The following is a 17,850-nucleotide window of genomic DNA, read 5'->3' as shown; positions in this document are numbered from 1 at the left end:
GGCAACACGGCCCAGTCCTGCAACATCCTCACAATCGTTCTTATGTTTGAGCCCACGGTTGCAGCCGCGGTGTCAATCGAATAGTTCGTTTAAAATGGGATAGGTGTTAAGTTGAGGAAGTTTATAGGGTTTGAGGATGAACAACATTGACACGCTGAGTGTTTTCTAAGGGTTACTCCTGCTGTGTGGCGTGACGCTGGTGGTGCGGAGCTTTCAAACCGACGGTGACTCAAAGAAATCCGGTGGCCAACAGCACCAGCGCTGCCTGCACTTGGCCATGCTCGTGATGCTCTCGTGTTAGAGCCGATCATTCCAGCCTCTGTGTCCACCCATTTGATTGAGCGTCTTCTGATTATTCTCTGCCCTGATACTTTACCAAACACCATGTCCTGTTCAAGGGTCTGGTCTTTCCTCATAACATATCCCAAGTCTTACCATCTTTGCTGCTAAGGAGCATTATGGCTGTTCTCCCCCCAAGACAGATTTGTTTGTGTTTGTAGCAGTCCACAGAACTTTTAATACTGCTTTATCAGTAACATAATTTAAATAGATTGATCCTTCTACAGTTTTCCTTATTCAGTGTGCAACTTTCCTATGCATCTAACGGAAAACACCCTAACTGGGATCAGGTGTCCTTTAGTCCTCAAAGTGACATCCTTGCTCTTCCACACTCTCAAGAGGTCTTATGATGCCGATGGTCCCAAGGCAATGTATCATCCCATTTCTGGAATGCTGCTTCCATGAGCATTGATTGTGGATGCAAGCAAGATGAAATCCTTGACCACTTCAATCTGGTCTCTGTTTGTCATGATTGTGTTTATTACTAATGGTGAGAATTTGAGCTTTGTTTATACTGAGTTCCATCCGTGTGGAAGGCTGCGGTCCTTGACCGTCATCAGCAAGCAGTTCAGGCCCTCCTCACTGTCAGTCAGCAAGACTGTGTCGGCTGCATATCGCAGGTTGTTAATAAGCCTTCCCGCAATCCCGATGCTGTGTTCTTCTTCAGACAGCCCCGCGTCTCTTATGACTTCTCAGCATACAGACGGATCTGGTGAATACCTCGGACAGCACAGGGGTCTGTGCACTCAGCTGCTAACCCCCAGCTTGATAGAGTGACAGGTGGAGTCTATCCTGATCAACACCTTTCTGCTTTTTAACCACACAGTATCCCTGTGTTCTGTCCTAAGGACTGCCTCAGTCTATGTACAGTGTCCACATGAACACAAATAATTATTCTGTAATCCCCATGATTCTCAATGTGGGTCAGAATTCCATTCTGTGGGACTCTGCAGAGTCAAGAAAACACAAGCAAACTTTCTGGCATTCTGTGCTTTTAGCCACTCTCACGTCTGCATGACAGACTCCCGCCAAGCCATCATCCTCACCCAGCTTGAAATTCTGTCAGTTCTGCCAAGACCCTGAAATGTCTTGAGTTATCTTCAGTAAAATTCTACTGACCTGTGATATTAATGATATTGTTCAATAACTGTCACATTGTGTTGGGTCACATTTTTTTCTCTTTTTGGGGGGAATGTTGACCAGGTCACTGTCTTCTAAATGACAAAGACGAGTGAGTACTTCCAGCGCTTCAGCAGCTTGTCGGAACAGTCCAGTTGCTAGGCCATCAGGTCCTGGAGCCAAGCTTTTCTCTATTGTCTGCAGTCCGTGCAGTGCAGCTTGTGGGTCACATACTTCTTGACCATATACTTGATCAAGACTTCTTGATTACACACTGCTTATTGAAATGTTTGAATGTCCACCGCTTCTTTTTCATACAGAGCCTCGTCGTATTTCTTCCATCTTTTTGTTAATGCTTCCTTCATTGTTCAATATTTTCCCATAGAATCTTTCAATACTAAAAGTGGAGGCTTGAATTTTTTCTTCATTTCTTTCTATTTAAGGTCTGCTGTGTGTTCCTAATTTTTAGTTTACCAGCTACAGGCTTTTGCACATTTAATTATAATACTTTATTTTGTCTTCTTGAGCTGCTCTTTGAAATTTTATAATAAGCTCTTTTACTACATTTCTGCAAATTGCTTCAGTGACGCTATGATCAAGAGCAATTTTCAGAGTCTCTTTTAATATCCACTTTGATCTTGTCTTTCGTCCCTGTCCTTAATGGTCTTTTGTTTTCTTCGTGTATTGTGTTTTTGATGTCATGTCAAAGCCCGTCAGGTATTCTGTAATGAGTGCTCAATGACTCCGATCTGCTCTTGACATGATGGCTAAAGTCAGGTGTGATATCGTCAAGGTTGCATTTTGATTCTCAGGGGCTTGTGTTCATTTTCCTCAGCTTCAACCTGAACTTACATAGAAAGGATTACTGGTTTGTTCCACAGTCAGCCACTGGCCAGGATCGTGTCCATATTGAGCTCTTCCATCTTCTCCTCCCACCAACCGAAACCAAGCTCGGTGCCCTGAGTCGACGCTGGCTCACAGTAAACCACCCGTGGGTTTCTGAGACAGGAACTCTTGATGGTACTAAAAATCTCGGTCTTTCTCCCGAGGAGTGGCCGCTGCTTTCTAACTGCCGACACTGTGTCTGCAGCCCAACCCACCTCCAACAAAGGTAATCAATCAATTTGATTCTTGTGTTTCCCACCTGGCATAATCCACATGTATAGTTGCTCTTTATGTGGTTTTAAAGGTGCATTTGCCATGAAGAAGTCTTTGGTCTGGCAAAATTCTATCATGTCATCTCCAGTTTCATTTCTGTCTTCAAAGTCATAATTTCTAACTACTGAGCCTTTCTCTCTGTTTCCAACTTTCACCTTCCAATATCCAATGATTATCAATGCATCGTGAATACATGTTTGATCACTTTCATGCCAGAGGAGTAGGTAGAACGCTCCCATTTCTTCATTTACTACGTTAGTGGTTAGTGAATTTGAATCATAGTTGTGCTGACTGGATTTTCTTGCACACAGACATGTTATCCTATCACGGACAACATGGCCTTAAAGGCAGATCTTGAAATACTCGGTTTGGTGAACGTTCCTACTGAACATGCTCTTCCTGGCAAGGAAGCGTGTGACCACCTGAATCAAAGTGGCCAGGGTCAGTCCGTTTCAGCTCACTCAAGCCTAGACTATTGATCGTTATGCATTCCATTTCATTTTTGGTGAGTTCCAATTTTCCAAGGTAAATCTTTCAAAAATGCCATGCTCACCTTACTGAGAGAGGTTTGCAGCTGTTTCTTCTCATGTTGAGTCATGTTCAGCAGCAGATGAAGCTGCAACAGCTTGACTCCACCCACATCTCTCTGGCCAACTCTACTGAGAAAAGGCAGTCTTCCTCGGCTGCATTTTCAGTGACCCATCTTCTGTCACGGTATCCGACAGAGTTCCCTGACTACTCGTAAGGTTTGCGGGGCAGCCGACAGTATTCTGCGGCTGGTTATAAGGTTCTGAGTGGTGACTTGCTCACAGGTAGGCAGCCTATTCCTTCTTCATAGTCTGTTCTTAGTTTGGAAGCCCCGTCACAGTATGACAGACTGACAGAAGGTTGTAAACTTGCTAGATACAGATGGGTAAGAGAGAGCTTGCCTTTATCTCATACTGAGCTTTAGCCTGACAATTCATATGAGGGAACGGAGTTGATACCTCTGAAATCTCAAGTAAAAGCCCTGCTATTACAAAAGTATAGAAGATACTGAGTCTATGTGTCTATGTGTATGCAGTCATGTACGTCTGCTGTGTGTATTAGCTCCTGGTAAACACTACTTGTAATAAACAACAACAACAAGAGAAAGAGTGGCTTCAGGTAGCAATCGCTCATTCTCTCTGATCTTGGGGCCAGCAGTGCTGCCTGGCCCAGGCTGGGATTGGATGGGTGGCTGTCTTTCTCCTTCCTCCCAACTCCTTCTGGGAACCAACAAGCCACTTCAGCATGGTTTTCTCCTGGCAAGGTGAGAAGAGGCTGTCAAAAACCGTAGTTCCAAAATTGTGGCTCTGAAATGGCACAGTGCTGTCCCTTCTCGGTCCTTTAATTGTTGCTGTTGTGAGATGTCATCGAGCTGACTCTTACTCGCAGCAACCCGTTTACAGCCAAAGCGACCAATGGCTGCCTCTGTGCCTCCTCACCATGGTCCTTATCTTTGAACACACTCTTGCAGCCGGTGTCAATGGAGCTCACAGAGGGTCTTCCCCTCTTGGCTGCCCCTCTCCTTCCCTAAGGTCGTGTCTTCGTCAGGTGCTGCTCTCTTGAAAACATGTCGGCCCTAGGAGCTGAAGTCTCACTTCCCTGGCCTCTAAGGAAGAGTCCAGCTGCACTTTCCCAAGACAGATGTGTTTGTTCTTCTGGCAGTCCGTGGTACTTACAATAGCCGTTGCCAGGGCCATAGCTCAAGTCCATGGTTTTTTATTCAAACGTCCTTATCCAATGTCTAATGCTCACATGCATATGAGGTGAAGGAAAACACCAGGGCTTGGGTCAGGCACACGTCAGTCCTCAAAGTAACATCCTTGCTTTTCAACACTCTGAAGAGCTCTTGTGCAGCAGGTTTGCCTAACGCACCTTCTCTTTTGATCTGACTGCTGCTTCCATGCGCATTGACTGTGGATCCAAGCCAGAGGAAATGCTTACAACTTCCATCTTTTCACCATTAATCTTGATGTTTCCCCTTGGGCCAGTTGTGTTCTTAGAAAGTTGGTTTGCTTTGTTTTACATTGCGTTGTAATCCGTCATGAGGGCTGTGAACGTCGATCTTCATCAGCAAGTGCTTCAAGTCCTCCTCCCTTCCAGTGAGCAAGCTTGTGTCACCTGATCTTCTTATAGACCTACGGAATTCACAGGGATGATGGGTTTCACAGGAAATCGGTCTGGACTAAACACCATGTATTGAAAAAAACTACAAAATCACATGGCAAAAGTTAGGGCTGTAGGAAAGGGTAAAGAATAATTCCGTTTACCACATCTCGGTTCTTGTTTTTCATTTCTCCGGTGTAACAATAGAAGTGACAAGGGTAGATTTGACAGACACTATCGTTGTGGCACAATACATCATGGATTCCTGTGTGAGCATTGACTTGTAACTCCACATTGACTTGTAACAAAAATGGATAGGTAGAAGGAATAAAGAGAACAGCAATAGACGACTTTTCTTGGGAACTTTAAAATAAACGCTACTACTTAGAACTGTTTTTACATGGTAAGACAGAATAAAGAAATGAAACAGCTTATGTAACTTATTTTGACAACTAACGTTAGTCATGTTAGAAGACATTGTCTCACAGAATATATTTTTAGTAAGATAATGCCATTTCTCTCTTTGGCTCATCTCAACTCAGGCTCAAGTTCTTACTGGATTCTTTTAGTCAGCCATGTTTTTTCAGTTTGATGGTGCCCTTTCAGGACCTTTGCTAACATCAACGGCACTTATCATCGATTCTGTGGTTTTCTTGATTTCAGGTGCTGTGTGTAAGGAACTTCTTTTTAACTTAGGAACGGAAATGTGTGCAATAGTTCCATTCCTAAAATAGACTGTTTCTCAAGTTCCCATTAGTGAGATATGAGTTTTGGTCTAATTCTATATTTTCTGATTTCCATATTTCTTTTAACCTTTGAAATATCAGTCTAGCTGGCAGCGCAGTAAGGGGTAGGTTTTTAAGGGGAATTTACTAACGCAGGGCTTTTCGTATCTCCTCTTTTTGTCGAGAACAAGTGCTTCGTGTAATGTATCAAGAGGAAAAGGAAAACCGCTAAAATAGCACTTTAATAACGTTATAACATTCACTGTCTGGAAAGTAAGCATTCAATGCAGAAAATATTTGCTTTCAGAGATAAACATTAAATATTTTACATTTTGTATATCCCAACTGACTTAAGGACACCTAACAGCCAAATCACTTCATTGTTTTGTAATATTCCCTACACTAAGAAACACGGGCACTGTCTATAGCCACCAAATGTGAATCACAGAATTTACCGTCAGAAACGGGACGGTAGAGTTCATTTAGCCTCCTCTTTCTCATTTATGTTTAAAGGAAATGGAGTGCAGTGGAGAAGAGGCACGGTGTCAAAGAAAGACACAGGATTGTAGGATTGAGGCCTCAGGTCCTCAGCAGGACAAACGCCACCTTGGTCTTGCCCCACCTCTGCGGCTTGTTAAATGTAAGCTAGTTTATCTGGGCCTCAGTTTTCTTATATGACAGATGGGGGTCAAGAGTTGATAGAATCTCCCTCGAGGAGTATTTGTGAGGATGGAGTATGTAAACGTATCTTTAAAACTTTGAAAATCATAGATATTCCTTAAGATCTGATAGCCAGGAAGTTTTAGAAGTACAATGAGAAATCACGAAGTCTTTCATCCTGGTTCAACTACATCTCCCCCCCTTGGAGCTTCTTCCCATCCCTGCTTCAAGGCATGGAAAGGTATTGGTGGCATTGCGTTCACATGGAGAGCTCCTAAACCAGCGTTTACTCAGGCAACACAGAATAAGCCTACAGCTTCAAGGCAGATTGGGTGGTGTCCAACATTACAAATACCCCAAGTGTCTGAAGACATCCTCCTTCCCCTCTCTATCAGTTTATCATAAAATCCATTCATTACAGTATGTTATATTTTTATATTATAATTGGATGAAAAAAATGAATGAAAGCCCCAAAGGGAATGATATGAAAGAGAGCTGTTTAGTTTTCTCCTTTTGCTTGTACACCTGGAGGTTTTCCCCTATAGCCCGTCTGACATCTCAGTGATGACGGTACCGTTCTGTGGCACCAACATCTCTCATACGAGATCTGTTACTGATCGAAAATGGGACGTTCATTGGTGATAAATAAATCTCCAGTAAAGAACATGTGCAACTGAAGTTCACAGCTTTCTGTCTCTCCTTTCCACGCGGCACATGCCATCCCCTTAAGCATTTTCAATTACGGCATCTGTCAGTTTTCATTGGTTGGATACCTTTCATCAGACATTGGAAAGAGCTCTTCATGCCTGTACACAGTAGCACCATTGTATTGTGAGGCCGTATCATAAGAATAGAATTACATGATGTACATTAAGCATTTACTCTATCCCAAGCTTTCTGCTAGGCCCGCTTAATCCTCAAATGAGGTGTTGAAGTTAAGCGTCATGATGCCAAGTTAACAAAGGAGATGAGAGAGCTCTAATCTCTCACTCTAGTGAAGAGAGATTATAAGGAATTAACTAGGCCATGAATCGACCTTTGTCAGAAGCCAAAGTTCTGGCAGGAAGATTAACTTCCTGGAAAGAAAAAAAAAAAGTTTACTTAAAAATTGTCTTACTGAGTACCTATAAACTCTCAATGGAGCAACTCTTGCTATATGTAGATGAGCTTCTTTCACTGTAATCTATAACCATAAAAACCAAAAATGTTGTCAAAGCTTGTTTAAGTCATGGGGACTCCACATGTATCAGAATAGAACTCTGCCCCTAGGATCCACCCCCCCACCCCCACCCCCCGTTAGTCCCGTATCAGCATGTTTCCTGAGCCATAACGGAGTGAAGGGCCTCGATGGAGGTCTTCTGCATCCCCCCTGTGGCCCGCGGCGTCCCTGGACAATGCGGTCCGTGAGGTACCGGCCAACTCACTCAAGGGCTATGGGGTGGATGAGGTCAGGTTTCCTCACGAAATACTCTCATCTCTTTCTCACTGTTGCAGTTGCCATCTGTAACACTCTGTGATTATTCTGTGTGCTCCAGAAAATTGCTCGACTTGAGCCCTCCAGAATCTCCTCAAAACAACTGCCATAATCTTCTCCGTTGACCGCCGCTCTGCCTTGAAGCTCCCTGCTCTGGCAGATCCCTTCTGCAGCCTCTGTTCCGGTGGGACCACTGCTTCAGCCGCACTAAGGGTATCAACGTCAAGGCATTACAGAGCGATACTGTCGGCAGTCATCCACTGATCATACAGACATGTTTAGACACGTCTGTTGGGAAGAAGCCCATGCAAGTATGAACTGGAGCCTGTACAGCAATACTAGTGTATGCTGGCATTTTATTCTAATGTCTAGTTTTGTTTTATTTACATCTTCATTCGTTAAATTTCCAAATCTTCTTTCTCTTTGGTACTCAGTCTTTTCTTCAAAGTTTGAAATAAATGTTTATTTACATAAATTACTTTTTTGTATTTATTGCAATCTGTTTACAAATTCTAGTATAACAATCTACCCATGGTTGTATATCAAATATAAAACGCCCACATAAACACATGCACCCATGTAGCACAGGTAACACACATAGGAAAATAACATCCAATGGCTTGAATAGTGTATCAAAAACCCATAACACACAAACACACACAGCACACACATGATGTGCATAAAAGTACTGTGCCCTGATGAGTTGATTGCAACTCATCCCAAGGAAAGAGTAGAAGTGCCCCATAGGATTCCCAAGGCTGTGGTTCTTTATCAAACCAAACGATGGCATCTTCCACCCAAGAAACCGCTTGTGGGTTTGAATCCCCCACCTTTTGGCTAGCCTCAGAATTCTCCACCACTGTGCAACCTCCCATCCCAAGCTTGGTCTACATTTTCATGTCAATTATTTTAGGGCTACTGATTAAGGATGATATTTGCTGCTGTTGTTAGCAAATAGTCTTTCCTACTTTTACAAGGCAAGTAGAAACTCCTTGTTGTCAGGTTGATGCTCCTCAAAGTGCCCCCAGAGGACAGGGTAGAACTGCCCTGTGGGTTTCTGAGACTACAGCTATTTCCCGGAAGAAAAAGTCCCATGTTCCTCCCACAAAGGAGCTGGCTGTTCACAATGCGTATACACTACACCCCCAGAGCCTCTCTTACTTTTACACGGAGTCCTGATTTCTGTTTTAATTAGAATTTTCATTTTCATTTAGCAATCTGTTATTGAATTATATAAAATATTAATTCAAAATGTTTCTTCAATCCTGTTGTTTCTCTTCGTATGCTAGGTGTGTCTTTGAAATACCTTAGTTGATCAAATACGTGTTTGTTTTTAAATGCAGAAGTATTTCTAGGAAAATAAGATGTCCAAAAACACACCATTTGTAGGAAAATGATGTTCAAAGAGACACCTAGCACACGAAGAGAATTGCATGTGTTTTAAAGGCATTAAACCACTTCGGAAAGTGCACCCGATCCTCGTTTGCAATACAAGCGCAAAGAGCAACAACCATTTTTGGATGTGATGCTTTCATTTTGGCCAACAATATGATGCAAATAAATAATCAGCTACGTTTAGAACTTACCAGCTACCTCAGGGGGGATTAGTCACGCTTCTAAATGCTCTTTCTGATCTTACTACCAACATAGCTTTCAGTAAAATATTGAAAAATATTTGTATATAACAGTAACGTATATGTCCTTGGTAAGAAATTTTTCTCAGTGCTTTAGCATATTGCCAAGCTCAATAAATAGTTATCAAGCAAACACGTTTATCTTTAACTTATTCCTTGTCTTGAGAAAGTTAGAGTGAGGTGGAAATACTGAGTAAAGTTCAGCTCCTACTTTGAGAGATGCCTTTTTAAGAGTTAAACCTTTTCCAAGACACTGGATAAGTTAGCTGACTCTCTAAGGAGTTAGGGAAGTTGTTCTAATGACAAGGAAGAATTCACTGTGATTCCAGAGGAGCCGTAATGAATTCTGGACCATCTGTTAAAGATTAAGAAGAAGTAGAGAGGCAAGGGATGGCGAGTGTACCATAGACCTAGTCACTACGCATCTTTGAGTTCCTTTAAATCTCTGTAAATGTGAAACAGACAAGGCTGTTTTATGTTGATTGTCGTTGAAATTTAACCCAAAATTCAGCAACTGCACCACAGTCACTGAATGGATTCTGATTCAGAGTGACCCTGTATAGAGGTTCTAAGACGATGTGCACAGTGGCTGCTGGGTTATCAGTCCGACGCTTACCCAACAGCTATCATTGAGGAGCTACAGAAGGCAGACATTTACTAGGGCTTTTAACCAACTTCTGTAAGCTCAGACACTGTTATTCAAAATGTTTGACATATGCTACCAGAGACATTTGTGAGAGATGAAAATGAAATATTAATAATATTAGAACATTCCTCACTTTTACCACTCAAGCCTGAATATTTTACACAGCCTGCACAACACCCTCTCACCCACATTACAATTGCTGTGTCTCTAGGAGAGTGAGGTCCTTTGAAGAAACGTATCTGCATACACTTGCACAGAGAGCTAGAAAATGTTCTCTTCTATACCCAAGAACAAAGATTTTTATTTTCTGTTTTTGATATCCCATTGAGACCAGAAAATATAATAATCATTCCTGGCTTTAGGGAAGATAACTCAAAATTCCAAAAGTTAGTTTTCTCTATAGGGTCTAGATGTATGCCTTTCTCAGACAGACCCTTCTCTAACAATCCCAATATTACAACTCAAAGTAGGCAGGTTTAGTGGATTGTCTCATTATTTTATTCATGGATTTAATGAACATGATTTATTTTTAAAACAAATTCCATGCCAAGAAGAATGGCAAGTGTTTGAGATGCAGTGACGGACAAAGCAAGTCCTTATCCTCATAGGATTTACTTCCTATAGGAAGAAAGGTTCATGGAAATTTAAGGGCTGAAAAATTACATCATCAGATTTTTTTTAAATGTCGTAAAAGCTCCAGGGAGAAAGGGATGTGCAGATTTTTAAAACCTCAAGATGTGGATAGTTCTTTAGCATCTGTTGCAGTTTCTCTTTGGAAGACTGGAAAGTTCCTATGACGAGGCAATGCAGGATGGTATGAAGTTGGCAACCCACCGCCGAGCACGTTATAGTTTGGGGTTACCAAGGACAAGGTTTCCCAGAACTCAGTCATGTTGGCAGCTGTTCTGCAGATTCATTTTTATTTTTTAACACTGCATAGTATTACGTGGTGTGTATGTGGCAAAATCTATCCATCCATTCTTCCAGTGATGCTCATTTGTTCCCATCTTTTTTGCTACTATGAACAATGTTCCAATGAATGGGGGTGCATGTATCTATTCGTGTTATTGCACTTATTTCTCTAAGATTGATACAAAGTAGAGACTAGCAATCACTAAAAGAAAAATATTGTGGGATACCACTATGTTTAAGAGTTGAGAAAAGGTTTTCACACTAAAAGAAACATTCTATGGTGGACAGGGAAGGAGAGAAAGGCATGGGATAGAGTGTAGGTGAGCGTTAACTTGGTTGAAGGGGAAGGCAATATACAATAAGAGGAAGGTTGGGGAAAATGATGGAAGGAAGAGTAGATATGGCAGGTTCGCAAGAGTTCAAGGCAACAGAGACAAATACTGTTATGAACATGATCTTGCAATGGTGCTGATCTACTGAGCATGCATGCTGGAGTTTTAAAAGCTCATCAGCAGCCACCGTAGCTTCAACTACTGGTCATTCTCATCTGGAGAAAAGAAGATTGGTGACAATGAAAAGACATATGGAAACAATTGGCTTAAGAGACTAATGTACTTCATAAACATCAGTCTATACATCCCTGAGACTAGAACTAGATGATGCATGGTTACCACTGACAACCTCTATGAGATACTGTAGATCGCAGCAGAAGTCCAGAGCAGAGAGAGAGAAAAATGCGGAAGAGAAATCAAAATCATAAGGCACCGGGATTCCTGGTTGGATACAGACTGGTGTTACACGCAAAAAAACTGTGGTCCTTAACCACCCTCTATACCTGGAAGTGAACTCAGCCCAGTTTTAGGATAATCTATCATTTCACAATCAAAGGGCCAGGATTTCTGCAAGAACAAAGTTAGGGTGTTGGTAAAGTTGGAATGGAAACAGGAATGGGAGAAGAGATGGCCCATGGATGGGACTGCAATGGAAGAGTTGGAGCACAATGTGTATGAACTATTGGTTACAACACAGATGATCTGTTCTGTAAGTCTTCTCCTAATTTGGAATACAAAATCAGAAAGAAAATGTCCCATTAATGAGCGATTACAAATCAAGAAGGGGAAGGTAAATAGAGCCATATTCCCAGTCTTCCCTATACTTCAGATGTAACAGGTTCAGAATGAGCAAGTTCCATAGCTTTTGAAAAGTCTCATATTTGTGATGTTTTTTCTGTCAACAGGAGTTTGGATGTGCACATTGTGTGTGATTTGTCTACTGAAGGTGGACAGCTCAGGTACAAATGTCTCTCATCTTACTGCAGCTAAACCCATGATTTATTTTCCCACTAGAGAGGAGATCATTTACTAAAAGTCTCGGATTACTTAGAACGAAAGATGTATAGAGACCTGACATAAACTGGTGAGGAGATTTCTCCAAATAAATTTGTCAAAGGCCTATCCAGCACCAGTGAATGGGGTAACAGGGACGTGTTTCAAACATTTCACTAGTAATGACTTTGTATTTTACTTTAAAACTCACATGATTATTTGGAAAATGTAAAAAAAACACATGACAAACTGCATCATTAAATTATTTCATATATATAACTGTTCTCGGTCTGTGTGTTAGTCTGGGTTGACTGGAGAAACAAATTAATAGACATTCGTATGTGTATAAAAAAGAGCTTTATATAAAAAAGAGTAATTTTATATTTAGAAAACATCCCAACCCAGTCCAGATCAAGTCTCTAAGTCTGATTTTAGCCCATATGTTCGATACCAGTCTACAAATTCCTCTTCAGACTCATGCAACACATGCAATGACACCAAATGCAGGAAGATTGCAGGCCAGTGGGTGGAAAGTCTTGTGGATCCAAGGGCGGTGGAAGCATCTCAGTGCAGGTGTGGGTCTCCATGTGGCTCCTCCAGCTCCAGGGCTCTGGCTCCATCAGCCTAGCTCCATGTGGCTTGTCAATAGGAAGGGCAAGGAGAGTCTGTCCTACCTCCAGAGATGAAGACTGGAACTCCCAGAACCCTTAGAAGGCCATTACCAGAGGCCGCACTGGCTATGACCTGATTGACATGCAAGGCACCACCTCTTTCTCAAGTGGATGATAGATTATGTAACAGCCATAGTCCGGCAGACGTTGGGTCCACGGAAGTTATTTAAAATGCCCCTGTCTAGGTTTCTGTCGTGCCACTATACTAGCATTACCACAGTGGGTGTCTTTAGCAAACAGAAACTTCTTTCCTCACACCTCATGGCCTTCAGGGCACCAGCTTTAAAGGAAGACTTTGGGTCCGCCTAGGGGAAAATCCCTGTCCCCAATTCTCCAGGTGTCTCTCTAGCCATCCACCTTTCCTGCATTTGTGACGACTTGTCTTTGATCCTACTTTGTTCCTTTTATATCTCAAAAATACACTCTTACACTGGAATAACCTCATTAACATAATAAATACAGCTATAATCTGAGCTGCGATGATATCCGCCGATTGATTAGAATTTATGTCACATAATTTGGGAGAACACAAACCAATATATATCGACTCCTCAAAATTAGTCTCCTCATTTTGGAGTTTAGATTACATTTCAGGTTTATCGAATCAAATGTTTCCTGTTTAAAGATATACCACTAAATCCCAATGTCATATGAGGCATGGTATCAGAAATACTGGTTACAGCCTTTAAAAAGTAGGTGGTGTAATTTCATGGAATAAAAACAAACCACACAGGACAGATTCTATTTCTATCAAACATCTAAGGAACATCAACCACTGAACACCCACTAGGGAGCCCAGGTGGCACAGTGGTTGCTCTTTGGGCTGTGATCTGCATGGTAGGTGGGCAAGTGGACACCGTGAGCAGCCCTGCAGGAGAATGACTGGACTTCCCACCCCCATAAACAGTGATGGGCTTGAGAGCCCCCAGGGGGCCACTAAGGGTCTGTATAGGCTTGATGGCAGTGAGTTTGTTTCTTTTTGTTGACCCACTAGGAGGATGGCCATATGCTATACAGGACACATCTATGATCAGACACATGTGAGCCTGGGAGTGGTTCATGATCTAATCATGGACATTACACATAAACATATGAAAAATAGACTCCAAGGAAATAAAACTAAATGAAAGACTTATGTATGACTGATCACCAAACATGCCAAAGCACCGATCTCTCTTTCAAGGCTGATTATTGGCGTTGTAGCAGTTGTAGTAAGCCTTATTATATCTTCCTGATGGTCCACATTCGTAAAATTACCACCAGAAAGCACTGCTACTTCTGTGAGGCGGCCTAAGAGAATATCGTTTGTGTGACTTTCTCAAAGCACTGAGGGAAGATAGAAGATGACAGGTTCCCATTACCAACAGCTGTTGAAGCTCGCGCTGTGGTCCCTGGTTGGGCATCTTCCCCCAAGAGCAATTACATTATGTCTTCTTTTGTGTAGCAGGTGTTGCAGCATGTGGACAATTTGGTATTGTTGACAGGTTTGGTCCCATTTGTTGGCAAGGTAAGTTTGTTTTCCTCATTCTGTGAGTCCGTTCACATGTTACGGGTCTCTGATGAGCCGCAAAAGACACAAAGATCCTCTTCAAAACGTCAGCTCTGATGAGCACTTATTGGGGACCTGAGACCGGTTTATAAAATACCATCCATAAACTGCCTTCCGCACACAGAGAGGGGAAGTGGAAGAACAGCGAGGCTCTGGGGACTGTACACAACGTGGTGGCAGAAAGAAGCTGGCTCCCATGTCATCCTAGGTAAACTCGGACTCTGGAATAACTGCCTGAATACACACCCTCTGAACTGAAGAGTTCATAATACAAATCCTCGAATAAAATAGTAGCAGGCTTACTACTCAACTGTATCTTTCTGAATTTCTCTTTGTACCTTGGCAGTCTTTACATTTTCACATTAGTAATACTGTGAGCATCATAAGATAATACGTTTCAGCTCTTATAGCCATGTGCCTAACACTTCTTTCAGTCGTTACTAAATTCCCGCCTGGATTAGCAGTCTGTTAGTTCAGGAGGAGGATTTCTCTGAGATCTTGGCTAAATTAATAAAGACCAAAATGTAAAAACAGTAAGAGCTTCTCAAACGACCCCTTCCCTCTCCACTTAACCTGTGTACATGGACTTCATACCTGCCTTGCCAAACTTACCTGTGTGGAAGAGGTCTTTAGAGAATGATATTGAACAAATCACTAAAATGAAAGCAGTGTGTTAACACACTCACAAGCAGAAGGGCTGGCAAAGTATAGCAAATAGAAACACGGAGCACAGTCTCAATCGATGAAACATTAGATTGGCCTGCATGTTTAGAATTATAGAGTTCGAGTCATATTTATTACATTGGAAAATTTCAGGATGAATCTCAAGGACAATTCTGAGTATGGGAAAGATCAAGTAATGTCCCAGAGTTCAAAAGTAAATACATAAATAAATAATTGGTCTGTGGAAGCTGTGGTACAATTCTGCTTGACGAGATTGGATGATGTGTTGGCATGCCATTTGGGTTAATTCCAAAGCAATAAATAATAAATTGAAAGAAAAAACAAACAAACATCTATAGATCCAGGAACGGGTTTTGAGATCACACTAAATCCTAGTTCCAACTTGGGAACAATTCGTTATTACATCATGGCCCTGCTCGATACTTGCCTCCAGGAAGGGGACACAGAGGAGACAGATGGAATAGCAAAATGTGGTCAAGAAATTAGATGGTGCCCAGCTATCTGCTAAAATAATGTCTGGGGTCTTAAGGGTTTTCTCCAAACAAGCAGCCATCTAAGTGAGATGTCAACTAAATTCACATGGAAGAAATACACCATCGTCAGTCACCAAAGAATTGTGAAGCATATCATACAAAGTTGAAGGGAGGGACTAATAGCAAGCGAAACTTCTTTTACAAAAAAATTCACTGTGACTACAGAGAACCTTCCCAGGAGATGCCACTGAGTGCACTCACTCAGGGCAGAGTTGCTCGATGCTCAACTGGCGGGAAAATGCATACTACAAAAGCTCTGCTCTGTTCAGTGCAATGTGGTTTGCGTTGGGTAGCCCTCTTAAGTTTTTACATTTTGGGGGACTGATGAACCTATAGAGTCAGTAAGTGGAATAAGGGTTTGGGTGGGAGGAGGGTACAGAGGTGGGGGTGGGGGAAAGGGATGATGAAGTCAAGGGGTCCATATAGAAAAAGGATGTTTGGAAGCTGATTGTGGTAACAAATGTATAATTGTGGTAACAAATGTATAATTCTGCTGGACATGGTTGAACTGTGGAATGCTATATGTATTAAATCCCAATTAATAATAATATTTAATATGATTTTTGTCTCTCTAGCCCTGTGCAGAGAATTCTGCACTCTTCAATTAGATCTCATTGGAATGCTAGTTTTGGAATTCTTGAAGGACTCAACTCCTTTTGTCTTTTAAATATTCCTTGAGTTTAGAGAACAAAAAGAAGTCTAAGGGGCAAGATTAAGGAGGAGAGTAGGTGACCTCACACTGCCCGCCAAAACGAGCACATACATTATTGTGATGTGGAAAAAAACCTTGGTGCAATTTTCCTTTTTCTCATCTGGGCAGAGCTGAAATATGTAAAATTTCTCACAATATGCCTCAGTTGTTGTCCTGTGTACTTTGAGAAAATCTAAAATCAATCAAGATTTGGGGAACCCAAAAAACAGTCATCACAGCTTTCTTCAGCATTCTTGCACCTGTGGGGTCGTTGAACGGATCACGACTTTCGGTAGACGCTCCTTATTTCTAAAAGTTACATATTTGCTTTTGAACTTCTTAAGGACATCTTTTGCAGTAGATTAGACAAATGCAATATAGTATTTGTTTTGTTGACTGCTGTGTCCGTGGACATTGATTGTGGAGACAAGTAAAAGGAAAACCGGGACAGCTTCAATCTTTCCTGTTTATCCTGATGTTGCTTCTTGATTCCTGTGAAGAGTTTTGTTTTCTTTCTGTTAAGGCTTAATCTATATTGAAGGCTACAATCTTTGATTTTCTTCACTAAGTGCTTCAAACCCTCTTCAAAGTGCAAACAAGGTTGTATCATCTGCATCTCACAGGTTGTTAATGATTAATCCCCCATTCCAGTACCATGTTCTTCTTCATATAGTCCAGTAATGTGTAAAAATTAAGTTGTATGTTTTTATTGAATGTGCATACACAAACACATATACATATGAATCTTGTTTTCCTTATTACTTTCCATTGAGTCTCTTCTGAATCACAGCAACCTGATGCCCAACAGAAGAAGCACAGCCTGGCCCTACACCAGCCTCACAGTTATGTTTGAGCCTATTGTTGCAGCCACTGTGCTAATCCATTCCCTTGCTGGTCTTCTTATTTCCACTGACCATCTACTTGCCAAGCATGAGGCCCTTTTTCACGGACTGGTCTCTCCTGATAACATGTCCAAAATACATGAAAACAAATTTCACCCACCTCACTTTTTTTTTCTTTAAACCATTTTATTGGGGGATCCACACTTCTAAGGAGTATTCTGGCTACACTTCTTTTAAGATGGATTCATTTGTTCTTCTGGAAATCTATAATATTTTCAATATTCTTAGCTGGTAATATAATTCAAAAGCATCAATTCTTTTTTGATCTACCTTATTCAATGTTCAACTTTCACATGTGTAGCAAACTAAGAGGGAAAAAGCGAGTGAGTGAGAGAGAGAGAGAACCTCATCATGGCCCACCAAGCCCCAGAGCAGCCGATGCACAGAGAGGACCATAGGGCTGGCCCGACCATGAGACAACATTCCCTCACTGACCCATAGAGCTACAGGGGACACACTGGAGACACTGTGTGGAAAGTGTGCCCGTTCTTCCCCATGAAGAGCAGGGTGAAACATGTAGGGAGAGCAAGGGGAGCAAAGTACCCAATCCCAGAGGAATCCTGCAAATAGACTTGTGACTTGGGGGACAGGGGTGGGCATCTCATCAGACTTGATCAGAAAACATGCATAAGGGTCAGCAGACAGAACTGTCTATCATTTTTTTTCTTTCTTGTTTTATTTTGTTCTTTTGTTTGTTT

Source organism: Echinops telfairi, unplaced genomic scaffold, assembly GCF_000313985.2.
Source record: "Echinops telfairi isolate 266 unplaced genomic scaffold, ASM31398v2 ScPeMD7_2573;HRSCAF=3158, whole genome shotgun sequence".
NCBI lineage: Eukaryota > Metazoa > Chordata > Mammalia > Afrosoricida > Tenrecidae > Echinops > Echinops telfairi.
Note: the sequence above shows the minus strand (reverse complement) of the source record.